The sequence below is a fragment of the Hyla sarda genome, unplaced genomic scaffold, assembly GCF_029499605.1.
Source record: "Hyla sarda isolate aHylSar1 unplaced genomic scaffold, aHylSar1.hap1 scaffold_2371, whole genome shotgun sequence".
Taxonomy (NCBI): Eukaryota; Metazoa; Chordata; class Amphibia; order Anura; family Hylidae; genus Hyla; species Hyla sarda.
Genome location: NW_026609056.1, coordinates 15626 through 42684, shown reverse-complemented (window position 1 = coordinate 42684; position 27059 = coordinate 15626). Strand labels below are relative to the sequence as shown.

Below are 27059 nucleotides of genomic sequence, written 5' to 3'. Positions count from 1 at the left end.
CTGTGATGTCACTCAATACCACTGACATCACTAGGTGTAAACAACATCTCTCCTTTGCTGTGTATGTGACTATGGAGCTGTTTGGTGATGTCGTCTATTACGGCCTTCATAGAAGCAACAGGAGATTGTTGCATCCATCTTGAACCCTCAGAACTACAGTGCTATGATGTCACTCACTTCCACAGGCCTTGCAGAGTGTAAACAACAACAACCCAGCTTTGTTGTGTATGTAACCAAAGGGATTTGTGATGTCACCTAGAACCTTCACAGCAGCGACAGCTTTATGAGGAGCATCAGCACTGCTCTGCCTGAGCAGAACCATCACCGCCATAGGTTGTCAAATAACCCGGATTTAACCCACACAGGTAAGTCCAATGGGGTGCAGGCATGTCCTCTATGCTTACAGCTTCCCGTGGGTGTTGGTTTGATACCGTTTGGGGACAGCCAAGGAGGCATCTGCAGGCAACAAAGGTAGGTGTGTGCTTGTGTGTGTGTTTCCTATGCAGATCCTAAGCCCAGTGTCACATGCAAGTAGGAGGAGTAAGAAGGGTTCCTGGCAAATCCGGGTTATGGATTGCATTTAAAAAGGCCCCGTGGGAGTGCAATGGGCCCCTGTCTTGCTGCTTAGCAATAATGGTATGGGTTTAGGTTCTGCTGTGTGTACTGGTGGTTGACTGCCCCCCAGCCCAGAGTGTGCATGGAAAATTGTCTGGCAGCCTCCCTGACAGCAAGCAGTGATAGTGCCCATGAAGGGGACCTTGTTGGGCCCGCCCCTTTCACGGTTATCGCTTCTCGGCCTTTTGGCTAAGATCAAGTGTAGTATCTGTTCTTATCAGTTTAATATCTGATACGTCCCCTATCTGGGGACCATATATTAAATGGATTTTTGAGAACGGGGGCCGATTTCGAAGCTTGCTTCCGTCGCCCTATGCATTGACCCGATATGGCAGTATCTTCGGGTACAGTGCACCACCCCCTTACAGGGTTAAAAAGAAAGATTCCTACTTTCATTGCTACCTGCTTGCTGGCTAGCCAGCTAGCCAGCCCTGTGGGCCTTGCTGCTGCTGCAGCCAAAAAACAAAAGGTGGTGCTGCTGCTGCTTCTGCTGCTTCTGCTTCTGCTTGTGTCTGGCCCCTGTTGGAGCGTCCAGGCACAGGACTTCTGCTGCTGCTGACTAAATGGCCTCCTTAATTGGATCATTTGAGTAGCCAGCACACCTGTGCAGGTAGGGCATGACATGATAGGCAGCTGCCTTGATAGCGGGTGGGTGCTGAATGTTCCTAATTGACAAAATAAGATTAATGCTTATGAAGAAATATAAAATCTCATCCCTTCCCCAATATCGCGCCACACCCCTACCCCTTAATTCCCTGGTTGAACGTGATGGACATATGTCTTTTTTCGACCGTACTAACTATGTAACTATGTAACATAACATGGGGGGGGGGGTCTCCTGGCTGTTCACACAGGTGTGTCATTGCTGTACATTGACCATGCATTGCTTCTGTGGTATTGCAAAGGCAAAGACAAATGCTTCCAGCCATCCATTGCACTAATGGATTGGTCATCAGCTGGCTGTCTATGTCCCGCATCAATATAGACCAAAGTACAGAGGGTTAGGCTATGCTATTGTGCACCTACCTGATGCATCAGAAGGTGCGAGGCCCTTGCTAAATTCTGTGCACAGACTTTGAGATCTATGCTTTAGACTGTATCTAAACCTGCTCCAACATGGACTGACATTCTGGCCTACTTTCAGCCGATGCGACTTGTCTGTCGCTGAACAGTCGCTTTTTATGTATTCAGCACCTATGTATAATGTTGTAAAAATGCTCTAGAAGCTAAAGTCGCAGAAATGTCACACATATTTGGCCTGCAACTTTCTGTGCGACAAATTCAGACAGGAAAAATCAGTATAAATCCTTAGAAAATTATCCCCCAGTGTCTCCATCTGCTGGCGGTATTGAATAAGCATTGCTGCACTGATGGGGTATGCATTAGACGAAAAAAAAGAAGAAAAAGAAGAATAATACGCCCAGAAAAGAGGCGAAAAGGAGAAAAACGTAAAAAAACGTGAAAAAAAAGTAAGAGGAGGAGAAGGGAAAAAAAGGTGGAAATGGGTTTAAAAGTGATTTCGGCGGAGAAATATATATATATATATATATATATATATATATATATATATATATATATGCGCACACACACACATAGATATAAACGTATTCTCCGTTGAGATATTGCAGCCGCTGCTGTGTCCAGGCCCAGGAGCCTTAGCACTGTGCTGTGATGTCACTCAATACCACTGACATCACTAGGTGTAAACAACATCTCTCCTTTGCTGTGTATGTGACTATGGAGCTGTTTGGTGATGTCGTCTATTACGGCCTTCATAGAAGCAACAGGAGATTGTTGCATCCATCTTGAACCCTCAGAACTACAGTGCTATGATGTCACTCACTTCCACAGGCCTTGCAGAGTGTAAACAACAACAACCCAGCTTTGTTGTGTATGTAACCAAAGGGATTTGTGATGTCACCTAGAACCTTCACAGCAGCGACAGCTTTATGAGGAGCATCAGCACTGCTCTGCCTGAGCAGAACCATCACCGCCATAGGTTGTCAAATAACCCGGATTTAACCCACACAGGTAAGTCCAATGGGGTGCAGGCATGTCCTCTATGCTTACAGCTTCCCGTGGGTGTTGGTTTGATACCGTTTGGGGACAGCCAAGGAGGCATCTGCAGGCAACAAAGGTAGGTGTGTGCTTGTGTGTGTGTTTCCTATGCAGATCCTAAGCCCAGTGTCACATGCAAGTAGGAGGAGTAAGAAGGGTTCCTGGCAAATCCGGGTTATGGATTGCATTTAAAAAGGCCCCGTGGGAGTGCAATGGGCCCCTGTCTTGCTGCTTAGCAATAATGGTATGGGTTTAGGTTCTGCTGTGTGTACTGGTGGTTGACTGCCCCCCAGCCCAGAGTGTGCATGGAAAATTGTCTGGCAGCCTCCCTGACAGCAAGCAGTGATAGTGCCCATGAAGGGGACCTTGTTGGGCCCGCCCCTTTCACGGTTATCGCTTCTCGGCCTTTTGGCTAAGATCAAGTGTAGTATCTGTTCTTATCAGTTTAATATCTGATACGTCCCCTATCTGGGGACCATATATTAAATGGATTTTTGAGAACGGGGGCCGATTTCGAAGCTTGCTTCCGTCGCCCTATGCATTGACCCGATATGGCAGTATCTTCGGGTACAGTGCACCACCCCCTTACAGGGTTAAAAAGAAAGATTCCTACTTTCATTGCTACCTGCTTGCTGGCTAGCCAGCTAGCCAGCCCTGTGGGCCTTGCTGCTGCTGCAGCCAAAAAACAAAAGGTGGTGCTGCTGCTGCTTCTGCTGCTTCTGCTTCTGCTTGTGTCTGGCCCCTGTTGGAGCGTCCAGGCACAGGACTTCTGCTGCTGCTGACTAAATGGCCTCCTTAATTGGATCATTTGAGTAGCCAGCACACCTGTGCAGGTAGGGCATGACATGATAGGCAGCTGCCTTGATAGCGGGTGGGTGCTGAATGTTCCTAATTGACAAAATAAGATTAATGCTTATGAAGAAATATAAAATCTCATCCCTTCCCCAATATCGCGCCACACCCCTACCCCTTAATTCCCTGGTTGAACGTGATGGACATATGTCTTTTTTCGACCGTACTAACTATGTAACTATGTAACATAACATGGGGGGGGGGGTCTCCTGGCTGTTCACACAGGTGTGTCATTGCTGTACATTGACCATGCATTGCTTCTGTGGTATTGCAAAGGCAAAGACAAATGCTTCCAGCCATCCATTGCACTAATGGATTGGTCATCAGCTGGCTGTCTATGTCCCGCATCAATATAGACCAAAGTACAGAGGGTTAGGCTATGCTATTGTGCACCTACCTGATGCATCAGAAGGTGCGAGGCCCTTGCTAAATTCTGTGCACAGACTTTGAGATCTATGCTTTAGACTGTATCTAAACCTGCTCCAACATGGACTGACATTCTGGCCTACTTTCAGCCGATGCGACTTGTCTGTCGCTGAACAGTCGCTTTTTATGTATTCAGCACCTATGTATAATGTTGTAAAAATGCTCTAGAAGCTAAAGTCGCAGAAATGTCACACATATTTGGCCTGCAACTTTCTGTGCGACAAATTCAGACAGGAAAAATCAGTATAAATCCTTAGAAAATTATCCCCCAGTGTCTCCATCTGCTGGCGGTATTGAATAAGCATTGCTGCACTGATGGGGTATGCATTAGACGAAAAAAAAGAAGAAAAAGAAGAATAATACGCCCAGAAAAGAGGCGAAAAGGAGAAAAACGTAAAAAAACGTGAAAAAAAAGTAAGAGGAGGAGAAGGGAAAAAAAGGTGGAAATGGGTTTAAAAGTGATTTCGGCGGAGAAATATATATATATATATATATATATATATATATATATATATATATATATGCGCACACACACACATAGATATAAACGTATTCTCCGTTGAGATATTGCAGCCGCTGCTGTGTCCAGGCCCAGGAGCCTTAGCACTGTGCTGTGATGTCACTCAATACCACTGACATCACTAGGTGTAAACAACATCTCTCCTTTGCTGTGTATGTGACTATGGAGCTGTTTGGTGATGTCGTCTATTACGGCCTTCATAGAAGCAACAGGAGATTGTTGCATCCATCTTGAACCCTCAGAACTACAGTGCTATGATGTCACTCACTTCCACAGGCCTTGCAGAGTGTAAACAACAACAACCCAGCTTTGTTGTGTATGTAACCAAAGGGATTTGTGATGTCACCTAGAACCTTCACAGCAGCGACAGCTTTATGAGGAGCATCAGCACTGCTCTGCCTGAGCAGAACCATCACCGCCATAGGTTGTCAAATAACCCGGATTTAACCCACACAGGTAAGTCCAATGGGGTGCAGGCATGTCCTCTATGCTTACAGCTTCCCGTGGGTGTTGGTTTGATACCGTTTGGGGACAGCCAAGGAGGCATCTGCAGGCAACAAAGGTAGGTGTGTGCTTGTGTGTGTGTTTCCTATGCAGATCCTAAGCCCAGTGTCACATGCAAGTAGGAGGAGTAAGAAGGGTTCCTGGCAAATCCGGGTTATGGATTGCATTTAAAAAGGCCCCGTGGGAGTGCAATGGGCCCCTGTCTTGCTGCTTAGCAATAATGGTATGGGTTTAGGTTCTGCTGTGTGTACTGGTGGTTGACTGCCCCCCAGCCCAGAGTGTGCATGGAAAATTGTCTGGCAGCCTCCCTGACAGCAAGCAGTGATAGTGCCCATGAAGGGGACCTTGTTGGGCCCGCCCCTTTCACGGTTATCGCTTCTCGGCCTTTTGGCTAAGATCAAGTGTAGTATCTGTTCTTATCAGTTTAATATCTGATACGTCCCCTATCTGGGGACCATATATTAAATGGATTTTTGAGAACGGGGGCCGATTTCGAAGCTTGCTTCCGTCGCCCTATGCATTGACCCGATATGGCAGTATCTTCGGGTACAGTGCACCACCCCCTTACAGGGTTAAAAAGAAAGATTCCTACTTTCATTGCTACCTGCTTGCTGGCTAGCCAGCTAGCCAGCCCTGTGGGCCTTGCTGCTGCTGCAGCCAAAAAACAAAAGGTGGTGCTGCTGCTGCTTCTGCTGCTTCTGCTTCTGCTTGTGTCTGGCCCCTGTTGGAGCGTCCAGGCACAGGACTTCTGCTGCTGCTGACTAAATGGCCTCCTTAATTGGATCATTTGAGTAGCCAGCACACCTGTGCAGGTAGGGCATGACATGATAGGCAGCTGCCTTGATAGCGGGTGGGTGCTGAATGTTCCTAATTGACAAAATAAGATTAATGCTTATGAAGAAATATAAAATCTCATCCCTTCCCCAATATCGCGCCACACCCCTACCCCTTAATTCCCTGGTTGAACGTGATGGACATATGTCTTTTTTCGACCGTACTAACTATGTAACTATGTAACATAACATGGGGGGGGGGTCTCCTGGCTGTTCACACAGGTGTGTCATTGCTGTACATTGACCATGCATTGCTTCTGTGGTATTGCAAAGGCAAAGACAAATGCTTCCAGCCATCCATTGCACTAATGGATTGGTCATCAGCTGGCTGTCTATGTCCCGCATCAATATAGACCAAAGTACAGAGGGTTAGGCTATGCTATTGTGCACCTACCTGATGCATCAGAAGGTGCGAGGCCCTTGCTAAATTCTGTGCACAGACTTTGAGATCTATGCTTTAGACTGTATCTAAACCTGCTCCAACATGGACTGACATTCTGGCCTACTTTCAGCCGATGCGACTTGTCTGTCGCTGAACAGTCGCTTTTTATGTATTCAGCACCTATGTATAATGTTGTAAAAATGCTCTAGAAGCTAAAGTCGCAGAAATGTCACACATATTTGGCCTGCAACTTTCTGTGCGACAAATTCAGACAGGAAAAATCAGTATAAATCCTTAGAAAATTATCCCCCAGTGTCTCCATCTGCTGGCGGTATTGAATAAGCATTGCTGCACTGATGGGGTATGCATTAGACGAAAAAAAAGAAGAAAAAGAAGAATAATACGCCCAGAAAAGAGGCGAAAAGGAGAAAAACGTAAAAAAACGTGAAAAAAAAGTAAGAGGAGGAGAAGGGAAAAAAAGGTGGAAATGGGTTTAAAAGTGATTTCGGCGGAGAAATATATATATATATATATATATATATATATATATATGCGCACACACACACATAGATATAAACGTATTCTCCGTTGAGATATTGCAGCCGCTGCTGTGTCCAGGCCCAGGAGCCTTAGCACTGTGCTGTGATGTCACTCAATACCACTGACATCACTAGGTGTAAACAACATCTCTCCTTTGCTGTGTATGTGACTATGGAGCTGTTTGGTGATGTCGTCTATTACGGCCTTCATAGAAGCAACAGGAGATTGTTGCATCCATCTTGAACCCTCAGAACTACAGTGCTATGATGTCACTCACTTCCACAGGCCTTGCAGAGTGTAAACAACAACAACCCAGCTTTGTTGTGTATGTAACCAAAGGGATTTGTGATGTCACCTAGAACCTTCACAGCAGCGACAGCTTTATGAGGAGCATCAGCACTGCTCTGCCTGAGCAGAACCATCACCGCCATAGGTTGTCAAATAACCCGGATTTAACCCACACAGGTAAGTCCAATGGGGTGCAGGCATGTCCTCTATGCTTACAGCTTCCCGTGGGTGTTGGTTTGATACCGTTTGGGGACAGCCAAGGAGGCATCTGCAGGCAACAAAGGTAGGTGTGTGCTTGTGTGTGTGTTTCCTATGCAGATCCTAAGCCCAGTGTCACATGCAAGTAGGAGGAGTAAGAAGGGTTCCTGGCAAATCCGGGTTATGGATTGCATTTAAAAAGGCCCCGTGGGAGTGCAATGGGCCCCTGTCTTGCTGCTTAGCAATAATGGTATGGGTTTAGGTTCTGCTGTGTGTACTGGTGGTTGACTGCCCCCCAGCCCAGAGTGTGCATGGAAAATTGTCTGGCAGCCTCCCTGACAGCAAGCAGTGATAGTGCCCATGAAGGGGACCTTGTTGGGCCCGCCCCTTTCACGGTTATCGCTTCTCGGCCTTTTGGCTAAGATCAAGTGTAGTATCTGTTCTTATCAGTTTAATATCTGATACGTCCCCTATCTGGGGACCATATATTAAATGGATTTTTGAGAACGGGGGCCGATTTCGAAGCTTGCTTCCGTCGCCCTATGCATTGACCCGATATGGCAGTATCTTCGGGTACAGTGCACCACCCCCTTACAGGGTTAAAAAGAAAGATTCCTACTTTCATTGCTACCTGCTTGCTGGCTAGCCAGCTAGCCAGCCCTGTGGGCCTTGCTGCTGCTGCAGCCAAAAAACAAAAGGTGGTGCTGCTGCTGCTTCTGCTGCTTCTGCTTCTGCTTGTGTCTGGCCCCTGTTGGAGCGTCCAGGCACAGGACTTCTGCTGCTGCTGACTAAATGGCCTCCTTAATTGGATCATTTGAGTAGCCAGCACACCTGTGCAGGTAGGGCATGACATGATAGGCAGCTGCCTTGATAGCGGGTGGGTGCTGAATGTTCCTAATTGACAAAATAAGATTAATGCTTATGAAGAAATATAAAATCTCATCCCTTCCCCAATATCGCGCCACACCCCTACCCCTTAATTCCCTGGTTGAACGTGATGGACATATGTCTTTTTTCGACCGTACTAACTATGTAACTATGTAACATAACATGGGGGGGGGGTCTCCTGGCTGTTCACACAGGTGTGTCATTGCTGTACATTGACCATGCATTGCTTCTGTGGTATTGCAAAGGCAAAGACAAATGCTTCCAGCCATCCATTGCACTAATGGATTGGTCATCAGCTGGCTGTCTATGTCCCGCATCAATATAGACCAAAGTACAGAGGGTTAGGCTATGCTATTGTGCACCTACCTGATGCATCAGAAGGTGCGAGGCCCTTGCTAAATTCTGTGCACAGACTTTGAGATCTATGCTTTAGACTGTATCTAAACCTGCTCCAACATGGACTGACATTCTGGCCTACTTTCAGCCGATGCGACTTGTCTGTCGCTGAACAGTCGCTTTTTATGTATTCAGCACCTATGTATAATGTTGTAAAAATGCTCTAGAAGCTAAAGTCGCAGAAATGTCACACATATTTGGCCTGCAACTTTCTGTGCGACAAATTCAGACAGGAAAAATCAGTATAAATCCTTAGAAAATTATCCCCCAGTGTCTCCATCTGCTGGCGGTATTGAATAAGCATTGCTGCACTGATGGGGTATGCATTAGACGAAAAAAAAGAAGAAAAAGAAGAATAATACGCCCAGAAAAGAGGCGAAAAGGAGAAAAACGTAAAAAAACGTGAAAAAAAAGTAAGAGGAGGAGAAGGGAAAAAAAGGTGGAAATGGGTTTAAAAGTGATTTCGGCGGAGAAATATATATATATATATATATATATATATATATATATATATATATATGCGCACACACACACATAGATATAAACGTATTCTCCGTTGAGATATTGCAGCCGCTGCTGTGTCCAGGCCCAGGAGCCTTAGCACTGTGCTGTGATGTCACTCAATACCACTGACATCACTAGGTGTAAACAACATCTCTCCTTTGCTGTGTATGTGACTATGGAGCTGTTTGGTGATGTCGTCTATTACGGCCTTCATAGAAGCAACAGGAGATTGTTGCATCCATCTTGAACCCTCAGAACTACAGTGCTATGATGTCACTCACTTCCACAGGCCTTGCAGAGTGTAAACAACAACAACCCAGCTTTGTTGTGTATGTAACCAAAGGGATTTGTGATGTCACCTAGAACCTTCACAGCAGCGACAGCTTTATGAGGAGCATCAGCACTGCTCTGCCTGAGCAGAACCATCACCGCCATAGGTTGTCAAATAACCCGGATTTAACCCACACAGGTAAGTCCAATGGGGTGCAGGCATGTCCTCTATGCTTACAGCTTCCCGTGGGTGTTGGTTTGATACCGTTTGGGGACAGCAAAGGAGGCATCTGCAGGCAACAAAGGTAGGTGTGTGCTTGTGTGTGTGTTTCCTATGCAGATCCTAAGCCCAGTGTCACATGCAAGTAGGAGGAGTAAGAAGGGTTCCTGGCAAATCCGGGTTATGGATTGCATTTAAAAAGGCCCCGTGGGAGTGCAATGGGCCCCTGTCTTGCTGCTTAGCAATAATGGTATGGGTTTAGGTTCTGCTGTGTGTACTGGTGGTTGACTGCCCCCCAGCCCAGAGTGTGCATGGAAAATTGTCTGGCAGCCTCCCTGACAGCAAGCAGTGATAGTGCCCATGAAGGGGACCTTGTTGGGCCCGCCCCTTTCACGGTTATCGCTTCTCGGCCTTTTGGCTAAGATCAAGTGTAGTATCTGTTCTTATCAGTTTAATATCTGATACGTCCCCTATCTGGGGACCATATATTAAATGGATTTTTGAGAACGGGGGCCGATTTCGAAGCTTGCTTCCGTCGCCCTATGCATTGACCCGATATGGCAGTATCTTCGGGTACAGTGCACCACCCCCTTACAGGGTTAAAAAGAAAGATTCCTACTTTCATTGCTACCTGCTTGCTGGCTAGCCAGCTAGCCAGCCCTGTGGGCCTTGCTGCTGCTGCAGCCAAAAAACAAAAGGTGGTGCTGCTGCTGCTTCTGCTGCTTCTGCTTCTGCTTGTGTCTGGCCCCTGTTGGAGCGTCCAGGCACAGGACTTCTGCTGCTGCTGACTAAATGGCCTCCTTAATTGGATCATTTGAGTAGCCAGCACACCTGTGCAGGTAGGGCATGACATGATAGGCAGCTGCCTTGATAGCGTGTGGGTGCTGAATGTTCCTAATTGACAAAATAAGATTAATGCTTATGAAGAAATATAAAATCTCATCCCTTCCCCAATATCGCGCCACACCCCTACCCCTTAATTCCCTGGTTGAACGTGATGGACATATGTCTTTTTTCGACCGTACTAACTATGTAACTATGTAACATAACATGGGGGGGGGGTCTCCTGGCTGTTCACACAGGTGTGTCATTGCTGTACATTGACCATGCATTGCTTCTGTGGTATTGCAAAGGCAAAGACAAATGCTTCCAGCCATCCATTGCACTAATGGATTGGTCATCAGCTGGCTGTCTATGTCCCGCATCAATATAGACCAAAGTACAGAGGGTTAGGCTATGCTATTGTGCACCTACCTGATGCATCAGAAGGTGCGAGGCCCTTGCTAAATTCTGTGCACAGACTTTGAGATCTATGCTTTAGACTGTATCTAAACCTGCTCCAACATGGACTGACATTCTGGCCTACTTTCAGCCGATGCGACTTGTCTGTCGCTGAACAGTCGCTTTTTATGTATTCAGCACCTATGTATAATGTTGTAAAAATGCTCTAGAAGCTAAAGTCGCAGAAATGTCACACATATTTGGCCTGCAACTTTCTGTGCGACAAATTCAGACAGGAAAAATCAGTATAAATCCTTAGAAAATTATCCCCCAGTGTCTCCATCTGCTGGCGGTATTGAATAAGCATTGCTGCACTGATGGGGTATGCATTAGACGAAAAAAAAGAAGAAAAAGAAGAATAATACGCCCAGAAAAGAGGCGAAAAGGAGAAAAACGTAAAAAAACGTGAAAAAAAAGTAAGAGGAGGAGAAGGGAAAAAAAGGTGGAAATGGGTTTAAAAGTGATTTCGGCGGAGAAATATATATATATATATATATATATATATATATATATATATATATGCGCACACACACACATAGATATAAACGTATTCTCCGTTGAGATATTGCAGCCGCTGCTGTGTCCAGGCCCAGGAGCCTTAGCACTGTGCTGTGATGTCACTCAATACCACTGACATCACTAGGTGTAAACAACATCTCTCCTTTGCTGTGTATGTGACTATGGAGCTGTTTGGTGATGTCGTCTATTACGGCCTTCATAGAAGCAACAGGAGATTGTTGCATCCATCTTGAACCCTCAGAACTACAGTGCTATGATGTCACTCACTTCCACAGGCCTTGCAGAGTGTAAACAACAACAACCCAGCTTTGTTGTGTATGTAACCAAAGGGATTTGTGATGTCACCTAGAACCTTCACAGCAGCGACAGCTTTATGAGGAGCATCAGCACTGCTCTGCCTGAGCAGAACCATCACCGCCATAGGTTGTCAAATAACCCGGATTTAACCCACACAGGTAAGTCCAATGGGGTGCAGGCATGTCCTCTATGCTTACAGCTTCCCGTGGGTGTTGGTTTGATACCGTTTGGGGACAGCCAAGGAGGCATCTGCAGGCAACAAAGGTAGGTGTGTGCTTGTGTGTGTGTTTCCTATGCAGATCCTAAGCCCAGTGTCACATGCAAGTAGGAGGAGTAAGAAGGGTTCCTGGCAAATCCGGGTTATGGATTGCATTTAAAAAGGCCCCGTGGGAGTGCAATGGGCCCCTGTCTTGCTGCTTAGCAATAATGGTATGGGTTTAGGTTCTGCTGTGTGTACTGGTGGTTGACTGCCCCCCAGCCCAGAGTGTGCATGGAAAATTGTCTGGCAGCCTCCCTGACAGCAAGCAGTGATAGTGCCCATGAAGGGGACCTTGTTGGGCCCGCCCCTTTCACGGTTATCGCTTCTCGGCCTTTTGGCTAAGATCAAGTGTAGTATCTGTTCTTATCAGTTTAATATCTGATACGTCCCCTATCTGGGGACCATATATTAAATGGATTTTTGAGAACGGGGGCCGATTTCGAAGCTTGCTTCCGTCGCCCTATGCATTGACCCGATATGGCAGTATCTTCGGGTACAGTGCACCACCCCCTTACAGGGTTAAAAAGAAAGATTCCTACTTTCATTGCTACCTGCTTGCTGGCTAGCCAGCTAGCCAGCCCTGTGGGCCTTGCTGCTGCTGCAGCCAAAAAACAAAAGGTGGTGCTGCTGCTGCTTCTGCTGCTTCTGCTTCTGCTTGTGTCTGGCCCCTGTTGGAGCGTCCAGGCACAGGACTTCTGCTGCTGCTGACTAAATGGCCTCCTTAATTGGATCATTTGAGTAGCCAGCACACCTGTGCAGGTAGGGCATGACATGATAGGCAGCTGCCTTGATAGCGGGTGGGTGCTGAATGTTCCTAATTGACAAAATAAGATTAATGCTTATGAAGAAATATAAAATCTCATCCCTTCCCCAATATCGCGCCACACCCCTACCCCTTAATTCCCTGGTTGAACGTGATGGACATATGTCTTTTTTCGACCGTACTAACTATGTAACTATGTAACATAACATGGGGGGGGGGTCTCCTGGCTGTTCACACAGGTGTGTCATTGCTGTACATTGACCATGCATTGCTTCTGTGGTATTGCAAAGGCAAAGACAAATGCTTCCAGCCATCCATTGCACTAATGGATTGGTCATCAGCTGGCTGTCTATGTCCCGCATCAATATAGACCAAAGTACAGAGGGTTAGGCTATGCTATTGTGCACCTACCTGATGCATCAGAAGGTGCGAGGCCCTTGCTAAATTCTGTGCACAGACTTTGAGATCTATGCTTTAGACTGTATCTAAACCTGCTCCAACATGGACTGACATTCTGGCCTACTTTCAGCCGATGCGACTTGTCTGTCGCTGAACAGTCGCTTTTTATGTATTCAGCACCTATGTATAATGTTGTAAAAATGCTCTAGAAGCTAAAGTCGCAGAAATGTCACACATATTTGGCCTGCAACTTTCTGTGCGACAAATTCAGACAGGAAAAATCAGTATAAATCCTTAGAAAATTATCCCCCAGTGTCTCCATCTGCTGGCGGTATTGAATAAGCATTGCTGCACTGATGGGGTATGCATTAGACGAAAAAAAAGAAGAAAAAGAAGAATAATACGCCCAGAAAAGAGGCGAAAAGGAGAAAAACGTAAAAAAACGTGAAAAAAAAGTAAGAGGAGGAGAAGGGAAAAAAAGGTGGAAATGGGTTTAAAAGTGATTTCGGCGGAGAAATATATATATATATATATATATATATATATATATATATATATATGCGCACACACACACATAGATATAAACGTATTCTCCGTTGAGATATTGCAGCCGCTGCTGTGTCCAGGCCCAGGAGCCTTAGCACTGTGCTGTGATGTCACTCAATACCACTGACATCACTAGGTGTAAACAACATCTCTCCTTTGCTGTGTATGTGACTATGGAGCTGTTTGGTGATGTCGTCTATTACGGCCTTCATAGAAGCAACAGGAGATTGTTGCATCCATCTTGAACCCTCAGAACTACAGTGCTATGATGTCACTCACTTCCACAGGCCTTGCAGAGTGTAAACAACAACAACCCAGCTTTGTTGTGTATGTAACCAAAGGGATTTGTGATGTCACCTAGAACCTTCACAGCAGCGACAGCTTTATGAGGAGCATCAGCACTGCTCTGCCTGAGCAGAACCATCACCGCCATAGGTTGTCAAATAACCCGGATTTAACCCACACAGGTAAGTCCAATGGGGTGCAGGCATGTCCTCTATGCTTACAGCTTCCCGTGGGTGTTGGTTTGATACCGTTTGGGGACAGCCAAGGAGGCATCTGCAGGCAACAAAGGTAGGTGTGTGCTTGTGTGTGTGACCTGTAGAGAGAAAAAAGGGGAGAGACCAGAGGGAGGCGCCTCGTGTGATACCGTATGGGAATGGAAAATCATAGCAGTTTGTGGTCAAAATAAATGACCCCTAGGTAGTGGCTGCTCACCTGAGAGCAAGTCAGAACTTGCATATCAACCCACAGTGGGGTTACAAAAGTTCACGGAGTACTGGAACCGCTGCTAAGCCGGAGGTCACAGGGAAAGGAAGAAGACCAATCCTGATGTAGCTTGGGGTAGGGAAGTTGAGAAAAAAGACCTCTTAAAGGCGCTGCAGACTCCAATGGAATAAAACCGAAGCCAGAGATGTACAAAACACTGGGAGGTTTATTGCAATAGATAAAACAATAAAAAGGATTACGCGTTTCGGGGGAGCCACCCCCTTCTTCAGATCAGAATACATGCAGTGAGATATGCAGAGTTTAAATATGTACAAAATGGGCGCCAACCACTTAAGTGGGAGGAGCCAAACATCTTTATGTCACATGATGCAAATAACAGAATGTAATAAATGAGTCTAAAAAAACACATCCAATATACATTTAACAATTGTATCAGACCATTGTAAGTGTAAAATCACAAGAGCCATCTTATAAATATAGTGAGGAATGTAAAACAGACCTACAGAACATTGATCTCTGTTGGCAGTGTACGGACCGTCAAAGGTAAACATCCGGCGCATGCTGGATGAACTGATGCTAAAACCAGATGTAAACATCCGGACAGTGCCGCGGTCCGGATGCTGTCACAGACGCCAGCCCCTTACGCGCGCCAGCAATGTTGATAAACAAATACTATGGTCACGGGCATCTCGCCGGACGTCATAGGACCAAAAAACAGCCGACGGATATAAGGACCACAGATGCGTTGCTAAGAGACGGTCGTCACGTGACCGGAATGAACCAATAGGTGTTCAGAGACCGCAATAGAGCTGTCAGAGGTAGTTAGAAAGAAGGTAAGATAATGTGGTGAAACTAATGGAAATGCAAAGATGCATAAATATATAATGAATGGAAGAAGATACTCTACTAGACATATATGCCATATAAAAGGGAAAGTTGAAAAAATCAAAGTATGCGCAAATTTGGCATGTAAGCATACTTGTGTGAATGAATGGATCGTGTAGTGCTCGCACCGATTTTTCTGGTGTAGCGCCCTCATGGAATATTATACTGTGGTGCTCATGGGGTAAGAATAAGCAAAGAAAGAGCCTAATTAAAAAGAGATATGTTAAACAGGGTAAGGGATTAGAGCCCAATAGAGACCAACCAATATCACTGCGTATGGATGATATATATCCTGGCGTTCTAAAAAAATATATATATAAAAATGTATATAATATCCCTTTGTGCGGATAATTATAAGCTAAAAAAGACACAAAGTGATATGTAAAACAAATCATGTCCGATCTGGGATAAGAAGGTGTGTGAAAAAACATATAATAATTATTTATAAGATATATTAAATATTAAAAGTATTTTACAAAATAGTAATAATAATCTTCTTAATTAAGCGTATTACAGGTTACATTCTATCATTTCGTTCAGACCTCTGGGTGTTAGGGTGCCCAGGGTGTGAATCCAGAAATTTTCCCTCCTCCTTAGCGTATTGAATCTCTGGTTCACACTCTTTGTAATCTGTTCAATGGGGGTAGCCAAAATACAATTGAAATCCCCACTGTGTTTCTCGGTCAGATGTCGAGAAACACTGTGTAGGAGAAAACCATGAGCTGTATTACTCCGATGTTTATTGAGGCGTTCCCTAAAACATCTGATCGTCCTTCCCACGTATTGTAAGCCACAAGGGCACTGCAATACATATACAATGTATTGAGATCCACAGTTCAACAATGATTTTATGGGGAAAGTATCCCCTGTAGTGGTGGAGGTGAAGGTTTTGCATTTATGTGCAATAATGGAACAGCATTTACACCGTGCCAAACCGCAACGGTAGCTCCCTGTGGTATCAAGAAAGGTGGAGGAAGGTGTAATCTGAGATTTCAGCTTGCTGGGAGCTACCAGATTACGTAAGGTACGAGCTCTACGAAAGGTGATGGGAGGTTTAGATGGAAGAAGGCTGTTGAGATGGGGGTCTGCAGTTAAGATGGACCAATGCTTGGTTAGAATCTTTCTAATGTCTTGGTGTTCTCTACTGTAAGTGGTTATGAAATTTGTAGAACGATTAATGATGCTAGTAGATGCAACATCCGCCTTTGGAAGTAGACATTTGGCTTGATCGAGAGAGAGAGCTCTAATGAAAGAAGAATGTACAAGGGAGGTAGGATAGCCCTTCGCTTTGAACCTGGCTTTAAGAATATTACTCTGGGAAATAAAATCCTCCTCCCTTGTGCAATTCCTCCTTATTCTTTTAAATTGCCCAAAGGGTACATTTACCAGCCACTTTTTAAGGTGGCTACTATCAAAATTGAGGTAACTATTACTGTCAACCGGCTTGAAGTATGTTTTTGTAAAGATTGACGTATCATCATGGGAAACCAAAACGTCTAAAAACTCAGCATGATTGGTGTAAACTGACTGTGTGAACCGTAGAGACCAATCATTGGTATTAAGATATGAGAGATACTCATCCAGTGCAGACCTATCGCCCTTCCAGATTATGAATATATCGTCGATGTATCTCCGATAATATATACAGTTGATAAACAAAGGATGTGTGTAAACAAAACGTTCCTCGAATAGCCCCACAAATAAATTTGCGAAACTAGGGGCTACCTTTGACCCCATGGCAGTGCCTGTGTGTTGCATGTACAGTTGGCCCAAAAATTCGAAATAATTGTGTGTTAAAATGAAATTGAGCCCTTGTAGGATGAAATCCACCTGGGCTGCGGGCATATTGGGGTCATTAGAGATGAAATGTGCAACGGCTTTGATACCTGCTTGATGTTCGATCACTGTGTATAAAGATGCAATATCCATTGTGACAAAAAGATAATCTGTAGACCATGGAACTTCCAAAATGGATTTGATGAACTCTGTGGTATCTTTAAGATGCGATTTGAGATTGGTGACATGGTTCTGTAAAAGTAGGTCAATGTAATGAGCAAGGTTAGAGGACAGGGAGTTAATTCCTGAAATTATGGGTCTACCGGGGGGATTAGTGATGTTTTTGTGGATTTTAGGTAGATAGTAGAATAATGGCAGGGCAGGTTCCTCAATAAGTATGAAGTCCCTCTCAGACTTGGATAGAATGCCTTGGGAGACACCAGACTCAACCAATAGTAACAACTCCTTACAAAATTGCTTCGTAGGATTGTGTGAGATGGGACGGTAGTACATGCTATCTGACAGGAGTCTGTGAGCCTCTGTGATATAGTCATCCCTATTGAGTATGACTATCCCTCCCCCCTTGTCGGCAGGGCGGATAATGATAGATTTGTTATCAGAAAGCGATTTTATCGCTATACTTTCAACATGTGTGAGATTAGAAGAATATTTCTTTGTGGTGTCCTTGGTCAGTTTATCAAAGTCTGTTTGGACTAGGTTAGAGAAAGTGTCTATAAAGTGGCCTTTCGCATGAACGGGATAAAAAGAAGATTTAGGACGAAGCTCTGTATGTATAGGTGGAGGTATCATGTCAGAGTCCTGACTAGCAGTGGTAGTAGATGAAGAGCCATCATGTTCTTTAAGAGAGAAAAATCTCTTAATGGTGATTTTGCGTATAAAATTATTTAAATCCATGAACAGGTCAAAGTTATTTGATTTCGAAGTGGGGCAAAAAGAGAGCCCTTTTTCAAGGACCCTTTGCTGTACCTCATCCAACACATATGTGGAGAGGTTAAATATTTTGACTAGGTTCATGTTTTTCTTAGTATGTGTTCTTTGAGTTTCTTTTCTCTCCCTGACTGCACGTCCTCCTCTGCATCCCCTCTTTCTCGGTTTTTCCTTTTTGTACCCAAAGGGAGTGCAATGTGGACGTGCTCCAGGGGGGGGAAATCCACCGGGTTCACCACCAGTGGTGGGGTCTTGATGAGAGATGGTAGACCTAAAAAAACCGTGGTGTTGTTACTGGGAGAACCATCTGATGATACTGAGTTATGTGTGGTATTGTAAACAGGACTGTGAGTAGTACCAGTGGGAGTAAAGAATAGCTGTGTGGAGGCTCGTCTAGAAGTGGTATCCAAGTGAGCGTTGATACTGAGGGAATCATCTAAAGTGGTATCAGAATCATTACAGTATCTGCCCGAAGGCAGGTTGGATTGTGAGTTATTAATGTGACCCATAAGATCCAGTAGATCTTGGGTGGCAATATCTTGAGAAAAGGATGATGAGACGGAATGGGGATTGGAAGAGTGAGAGATGAATTTGATGTTAGGAGCTAGACAAGAAGCGTGTTGGTGGGGTGAGGATACCCCAGAAGAGGGGACGTCTATGGAATGTATTAAACCAGAGTGTGTATGAGTGATGGATGTAAGATGTGATAAACCAGAAGATGTGGAGGGACCAGGAGGTGGAGAGCAAGATGAGAGTGTTGACAATGTACCAGTTGAGGGTAATGCGCCATTGTTCGATATGGTGGGAGACCGAATGGGTGGTAATATATTGGACGGTCGAACAGCATTAGATGAAGACACAGATGGTAAATGCGTACCTGATAGGGTAGAGGTGGATAGGTTAGCTGTCGTGATGGTGCAACGTGGTTGCATTCTAGCAGTAGGTGTATTGTCCGTAGGGGGGACAGAAGACTGTTGTGTTTTATTGTGTGATTTGGAGGCAGTAAAAGTCCTGGGTGGTTGGTAGTGTGTATTGCCATTGGGATTATTGTTCACAATATTGGAGTCTTTATAGGAGGTACGTTTATGTGGGACACGTCTTTGGAGTGGAGCCCTCTTCTGGTGTCTAGCCGAGTGTGTATGTGAACTCTGTGTGTTACTATGTGTGGAAATAATGGGTTCTTGAGTGGTGGATTTGGGTGGTAAAGAGGGCTTGAGCCAATATTTGATATTTCCTGATTGGTAGTCTGCTCTGTCTCTAGATAGTTTATGTATTTTTTTAGAGATCACATCTCTCTCCCACTTGTGTACCTTGTTGGAAAGAGTAGATAGCCAATTGTTGTAATCAGGCAAATGTCGAAACTCAGAGAGTGAGTTTAGACATATGTCTATTTTATCTGAGATATCATTAACCAAAGTGTTGCGTTTTTTGGAAAGTAGATCCAACAATGTATTGGAGCAAAGTTTGAGAGCTTTCTCCCAATCATTGTAGAAGTCATTATCATTAGTAAACGTAGCCAGAGGATGTAACCTTAAGCCTCTCGGGATGATGTCTTCCATCTTGTAAATGTCAATAAAGGCACCATCGAGTTGGTGCTGTGTTTCATCAAATAGCAACCTTTCCAATTCAAAGAAAAGTGACTTCATTTTATCAAAGTCTAAAGCCGTATTAGTACCTTCCACAACAGGGATGTCATTGACCCTATTGCAATCCAAAGGATCCGTTGTAACTAAAGTCTTGAATAGATGGGCTCTTTTGTGAAGTCTTGATGTCTTGAAATCCATAATGAGAGTTTCGTTTGGTAGAAGTGTGGATAGAGCCAAGTGGTATTACCGTCGCCGAGGTCTCAAATGGCACACCACTGCGGATGGCCAATGAGCTAGTGACCTGTAGAGAGAAAAAAGGGGAGAGACCAGAGGGAGGCGCCTCGTGTGATACCGTATGGGAATGGAAAATCATAGCAGTTTGTGGTCAAAATAAATGACCCCTAGGTAGTGGCTGCTCACCTGAGAGCAAGTCAGAACTTGCATATCAACCCACAGTGGGGTTACAAAAGTTCACGGAGTACTGGAACCGCTGCTAAGCCGGAGGTCACAGGGAAAGGAAGAAGACCAATCCTGATGTAGCTTGGGGTAGGGAAGTTGAGAAAAAAGACCTCTTAAAGGCGCTGCAGACTCCAATGGAATAAAACCGAAGCCAGAGATGTACAAAACACTGGGAGGTTTATTGCAATAGATAAAACAATAAAAAGGATTACGCGTTTCGGGGGAGCCACCCCCTTCTTCAGATCAGAATCCACTCTCTGAGTTTCGACATTTGCCTGATTACAACAATTGGCTATCTACTCTTTCCAACAAGGTACACAAGTGGGAGAGAGATGTGATCTCTAAAAAAATACATAAACTATCTAGAGACAGAGCAGACTACCAATCAGGAAATATCAAATATTGGCTCAAGCCCTCTTTACCACCCAAATCCACCACTCAAGAACCCATTATTTCCACACATAGTAACACACAGAGTTCACATACACACTCGGCTAGACACCAGAAGAGGGCTCCACTCCAAAGACGTGTCCCACATAAACGTACCTCCTATAAAGACTCCAATATTGTGAACAATAATCCCAATGGCAATACACACTACCAACCACCCAGGACTTTTACTGCCTCCAAATCACACAATAAAACACAACAGTCTTCTGTCCCCCCTACGGACAATACACCTACTGCTAGAATGCAACCACGTTGCACCATCACGACAGCTAACCTATCCACCTCTACCCTATCAGGTACGCATTTACCATCTGTGTCTTCATCTAATGCTGTTCGACCGTCCAATATATTACCACCCATTCGGTCTCCCACCATATCGAACAATGGCGCATTACCCTCAACTGGTACATTGTCAACACTCTCATCTTGCTCTCCACCTCCTGGTCCCTCCACATCTTCTGGTTTATCACATCTTACATCCATCACTCATACACACTCTGGTTTAATACATTCCATAGACGTCCCTCTTCTGGGGTATCCTCACCCCACCAACACGCTTCTTGTCTAGCTCCTAACATCAAATTCATCTCTCACTCTTCCAATCCCCATTCCGTCTCATCATCCTTTTCTCAAGATATTGCCACCCAAGATCTACTGGATCTTATGGGTCACATTAATAACTCACAATCCAACCTGCCTTCGGGCAGATACTGTAATGATTCTGATACCACTTTAGATGATTCCCTCAGTATCAACGCTCACTTGGATACCACTTCTAGACGAGCCTCCACACAGCTATTCTTTACTCCCACTGGTACTACTCACAGTCCTGTTTACAATACCACACATAACTCAGTATCATCAGATGGTTCTCCCAGTAACAACACCACGGTTTTTTTAGGTCTACCATCTCTCATCAAGACCCCACCACTGGTGGTGAACCCGGTGGATTTCCCCCCCCTGGAGCACGTCCACATTGCACTCCCTTTGGGTACAAAAAGGAAAAACCGAGAAAGAGGGGATGCAGAGGAGGACGTGCAGTCAGGGAGAGAAAAGAAACTCAAAGAACACATACTAAGAAAAACATGAACCTAGTCAAAATATTTAACCTCTCCACATATGTGTTGGATGAGGTACAGCAAAGGGTCCTTGAAAAAGGGCTCTCTTTTTGCCCCACTTCGAAATCAAATAACTTTGACCTGTTCATGGATTTAAATAATTTTATACGCAAAATCACCATTAAGAGATTTTTCTCTCTTAAAGAACATGATGGCTCTTCATCTACTACCACTGCTAGTCAGGACTCTGACATGATACCTCCACCTATACATACAGAGCTTCGTCCTAAATCTTCTTTTTATCCCGTTCATGCGAAAGGCCACTTTATAGACACTTTCTCTAACCTAGTCCAAACAGACTTTGATAAACTGACCAAGGACACCACAAAGAAATATTCTTCTAATCTCACACATGTTGAAAGTATAGCGATAAAATCGCTTTCTGATAACAAATCTATCATTATCCGCCCTGCCGACAAGGGGGGAGGGATAGTCATACTCAATAGGGATGACTATATCACAGAGGCTCACAGACTCCTGTCAGATAGCATGTACTACCGTCCCATCTCACACAATCCTACGAAGCAATTTTGTAAGGAGTTGTTACTATTGGTTGAGTCTGGTGTCTCCCAAGGCATTCTATCCAAGTCTGAGAGGGACTTCATACTTATTGAGGAACCTGCCCTGCCATTATTCTACTATCTACCTAAAATCCACAAAAACATCACTAATCCCCCCGGTAGACCCATAATTTCAGGAATTAACTCCCTGTCCTCTAACCTTGCTCATTACATTGACCTACTTTTACAGAACCATGTCACCAATCTCAAATCGCATCTTAAAGATACCACAGAGTTCATCAAATCCATTTTGGAAGTTCCATGGTCTACAGATTATCTTTTTGTCACAATGGATATTGCATCTTTATACACAGTGATCGAACATCAAGCAGGTATCAAAGCCGTTGCACATTTCATCTCTAATGACCCCAATATGCCCGCAGCCCAGGTGGATTTCATCCTACAAGGGCTCAATTTCATTTTAACACACAATTATTTCGAATTTTTGGGCCAACTGTACATGCAACACACAGGCACTGCCATGGGGTCAAAGGTAGCCCCTAGTTTCGCAAATTTATTTGTGGGGCTATTCGAGGAACGTTTTGTTTACACACATCCTTTGTTTATCAACTGTATATATTATCGGAGATACATCGACGATATATTCATAATCTGGAAGGGCGATAGGTCTGCACTGGATGAGTATCTCTCATATCTTAATACCAATGATTGGTCTCTACGGTTCACACAGTCAGTTTACACCAATCATGCTGAGTTTTTAGACGTTTTGGTTTCCCATGATGATACGTCAATCTTTACAAAAACATACTTCAAGCCGGTTGACAGTAATAGTTACCTCAATTTTGATAGTAGCCACCTTAAAAAGTGGCTGGTAAATGTACCCTTTGGGCAATTTAAAAGAATAAGGAGGAATTGCACAAGGGAGGAGGATTTTATTTCCCAGAGTAATATTCTTAAAGCCAGGTTCAAAGCGAAGGGCTATCCTACCTCCCTTGTACATTCTTCTTTCATTAGAGCTCTCTCTCTCGATCAAGCCAAATGTCTACTTCCAAAGGCGGATGTTGCATCTACTAGCATCATTAATCGTTCTACAAATTTCATAACCACTTACAGTAGAGAACACCAAGACATTAGAAAGATTCTAACCAAGCATTGGTCCATCTTAACTGCAGACCCCCATCTCAACAGCCTTCTTCCATCTAAACCTCCCATCACCTTTCGTAGAGCTCGTACCTTACGTAATCTGGTAGCTCCCAGCAAGCTGAAATCTCAGATTACACCTTCCTCCACCTTTCTTGATACCACAGGGAGCTACCGTTGCGGTTTGGCACGGTGTAAATGCTGTTCCATTATTGCACATAAATGCAAAACCTTCACCTCCACCACTACAGGGGATACTTTCCCCATAAAATCATTGTTGAACTGTGGATCTCAATACATTGTATATGTATTGCAGTGCCCTTGTGGCTTACAATACGTGGGAAGGACGATCAGATGTTTTAGGGAACGCCTCAATAAACATCGGAGTAATACAGCTCATGGTTTTCTCCTACACAGTGTTTCTCGACATCTGACCGAGAAACACAGTGGGGATTTCAATTGTATTTTGGCTACCCCCATTGAACAGATTACAAAGAGTGTGAACCAGAGATTCAATACGCTAAGGAGGAGGGAAAATTTCTGGATTCACACCCTGGGCACCCTAACACCCAGAGGTCTGAACGAAATGATAGAATGTAACCTGTAATACGCTTAATTAAGAAGATTATTATTACTATTTTGTAAAATACTTTTAATATTTAATATATCTTATAAATAATTATTATATGTTTTTTCACACACCTTCTTATCCCAGATCGGACATGATTTGTTTTACATATCACTTTGTGTCTTTTTTAGCTTATAATTATCCGCACAAAGGGATATTATATACATTTTTATATATATATTTTTTTAGAACGCCAGGATATATATCATCCATACGCAGTGATATTGGTTGGTCTCTATTGGGCTCTAATCCCTTACCCTGTTTAACATATCTCTTTTTAATTAGGCTCTTTCTTTGCTTATTCTTACCCCATGAGCACCACAGTATAATATTCCATGAGGGCGCTACACCAGAAAAATCGGTGCGAGCACTACACGATCCATTCATTCACACAAGTATGCTTACATGCCAAATTTGCGCATACTTTGATTTTTTCAACTTTCCCTTTTATATGGCATATATGTCTAGTAGAGTATCTTCTTCCATTCATTATATATTTATGCATCTTTGCATTTCCATTAGTTTCACCACATTATCTTACCTTCTTTCTAACTACCTCTGACAGCTCTATTGCGGTCTCTGAACACCTATTGGTTCATTCCGGTCACGTGACGACCGTCTCTTAGCAACGCATCTGTGGTCCTTATATCCGTCGGCTGTTTTTTGGTCCTATGACGTCCGGCGAGATGCCCGTGACCATAGTATTTGTTTATCAACATTGCTGGCGCGCGTAAGGGGCTGGCGTCTGTGACAGCATCCGGACCGCGGCACTGTCCGGATGTTTACATCTGGTTTTAGCATCAGTTCATCCAGCATGCGCCGGATGTTTACCTTTGACGGTCCGTACACTGCCAACAGAGATCAATGTTCTGTAGGTCTGTTTTACATTCCTCACTATATTTATAAGATGGCTCTTGTGATTTTACACTTACAATGGTCTGATACAATTGTTAAATGTATATTGGATGTGTTTTTTTAGACTCATTTATTACATTCTGTTATTTGCATCATGTGACATAAAGATGTTTGGCTCCTCCCACTTAAGTGGTTGGCGCCCATTTTGTACATATTTAAACTCTGCATATCTCACTGCATGTATTCTGATCTGAAGAAGGGGGTGGCTCCCCCGAAACGCGTAATCCTTTTTATTGTTTTATCTATTGCAATAAACCTCCCAGTGTTTTGTACATCTCTGGCTTCGGTTTTATTCCATTGGAGTCTGCAGCGCCTTTAAGAGGTCTTTTTTCTCAACTTCCCTACCCCATGCTTGTGTGTGTGTTTCCTATGCAGATCCTAAGCCCAGTGTCACATGCAAGTAGGAGGAGTAAGAAGGGTTCCTGGCAAATCCGGGTTATGGATTGCATTTAAAAAGGCCCCGTGGGAGTGCAATGGGCCCCTGTCTTGCTGCTTAGCAATAATGGTATGGGTTTAGGTTCTGCTGTGTGTACTGGTGGTTGACTGCCCCCCCAGCCCAGAGTGTGCATGGAAAATTGTCTGGCAGCCTCCCTGACAGCAAGCAGTGATAGTGCCCATGAAGGGGACCTTGTTGGGCCCGCCCCTTTCACGGTTATCGCTTCTCGGCCTTTTGGCTAAGATCAAGTGTAGTATCTGTTCTTATCAGTTTAATATCTGATACGTCCCCTATCTGGGGACCATATATTAAATGGATTTTTGAGAACGGGGGCCGATTTCGAAGCTTGCTTCCGTCGCCCTATGCATTGACCCGATATGGCAGTATCTTCGGGTACAGTGCACCACCCCCTTACAGGGTTAAAAAGAAAGATTCCTACTTTCATTGCTACCTGCTTGCTGGCTAGCCAGCTAGCCAGCCCTGTGGGCCTTGCTGCTGCTGCAGCCAAAAAACAAAAGGTGGTGCTGCTGCTGCTTCTGCTGCTTCTGCTTCTGCTTGTGTCTGGCCCCTGTTGGAGCGTCCAGGCACAGGACTTCTGCTGCTGCTGACTAAATGGCCTCCTTAATTGGATCATTTGAGTAGCCAGCACACCTGTGCAGGTAGGGCATGACATGATAGGCAGCTGCCTTGATAGCGGGTGGGTGCTGAATGTTCCTAATTGACAAAATAAGATTAATGCTTATGAAGAAATATAAAATCTCATCCCTTCCCCAATATCGCGCCACACCCCTACCCCTTAATTCCCTGGTTGAACGTGATGGACATATGTCTTTTTTCGACCGTACTAACTATGTAACTATGTAACATAACATGGGGGGGGGGTCTCCTGGCTGTTCACACAGGTGTGTCATTGCTGTACATTGACCATGCATTGCTTCTGTGGTATTGCAAAGGCAAAGACAAATGCTTCCAGCCATCCATTGCACTAATGGATTGGTCATCAGCTGGCTGTCTATGTCCCGCATCAATATAGACCAAAGTACAGAGGGTTAGGCTATGCTATTGTGCACCTACCTGATGCATCAGAAGGTGCGAGGCCCTTGCTAAATTCTGTGCACAGACTTTGAGATCTATGCTTTAGACTGTATCTAAACCTGCTCCAACATGGACTGACATTCTGGCCTACTTTCAGCCGATGCGACTTGTCTGTCGCTGAACAGTCGCTTTTTATGTATTCAGCACCTATGTATAATGTTGTAAAAATGCTCTAGAAGCTAAAGTCGCAGAAATGTCACACATATTTGGCCTGCAACTTTCTGTGCGACAAATTCAGACAGGAAAAATCAGTATAAATCCTTAGAAAATTATCCCCCAGTGTCTCCATCTGCTGGCGGTATTGAATAAGCATTGCTGCACTGATGGGGTATGCATTAGACGAAAAAAAAGAAGAAAAAGAAGAATAATACGCCCAGAAAAGAGGCGAAAAGGAGAAAAACGTAAAAAAACGTGAAAAAAAAGTAAGAGGAGGAGAAGGGAAAAAAAGGTGGAAATGGGTTTAAAAGTGATTTCGGCGGAGAAATATATATATATATATATATATATATATATATATATATATATATGCGCACACACACACATAGATATAAACGTATTCTCCGTTGAGATATTGCAGCCGCTGCTGTGTCCAGGCCCAGGAGCCTTAGCACTGTGCTGTGATGTCACTCAATACCACTGACATCACTAGGTGTAAACAACATCTCTCCTTTGCTGTGTATGTGACTATGGAGCTGTTTGGTGATGTCGTCTATTACGGCCTTCATAGAAGCAACAGGAGATTGTTGCATCCATCTTGAACCCTCAGAACTACAGTGCTATGATGTCACTCACTTCCACAGGCCTTGCAGAGTGTA

At 44.3% G+C, this 27059-nt stretch overlaps 7 non-coding genes across 7 annotated transcripts; all 7 read left to right on the top strand.

Moving 5' to 3' along the window:
- Positions 1-784: 784 nt before the first annotated feature.
- Positions 785-975, top strand: LOC130322661 (U2 spliceosomal RNA). Its single transcript, XR_008868120.1, has one exon. It is a non-coding gene; the product is annotated as a U2 spliceosomal RNA (small nuclear RNA).
- Positions 976-3065: 2090 nt separating this feature from the next.
- Positions 3066-3256, top strand: LOC130322660 (U2 spliceosomal RNA). Its single transcript, XR_008868119.1, has one exon. It is a non-coding gene; the product is annotated as a U2 spliceosomal RNA (small nuclear RNA).
- Positions 3257-5346: 2090 nt separating this feature from the next.
- LOC130322659 (U2 spliceosomal RNA) lies at positions 5347-5537 on the top strand. Its single transcript, XR_008868118.1, has one exon. It is a non-coding gene; the product is annotated as a U2 spliceosomal RNA (small nuclear RNA).
- A 2077-nt stretch (positions 5538-7614) lies between these two features.
- On the top strand, positions 7615-7805 carry LOC130322658 (U2 spliceosomal RNA). Its single transcript, XR_008868117.1, has one exon. It is a non-coding gene; the product is annotated as a U2 spliceosomal RNA (small nuclear RNA).
- Positions 7806-9892: 2087 nt separating this feature from the next.
- Positions 9893-10083, top strand: LOC130322670 (U2 spliceosomal RNA). The gene has a single exon (XR_008868126.1). It is a non-coding gene; the product is annotated as a U2 spliceosomal RNA (small nuclear RNA).
- A 2085-nt stretch (positions 10084-12168) lies between these two features.
- Positions 12169-12359, top strand: LOC130322669 (U2 spliceosomal RNA). The gene has a single exon (XR_008868125.1). It is a non-coding gene; the product is annotated as a U2 spliceosomal RNA (small nuclear RNA).
- Positions 12360-25367: 13008 nt separating this feature from the next.
- Positions 25368-25558, top strand: LOC130322668 (U2 spliceosomal RNA). The gene has a single exon (XR_008868124.1). It is a non-coding gene; the product is annotated as a U2 spliceosomal RNA (small nuclear RNA).
- Positions 25559-27059: the final 1501 nt, after the last annotated feature.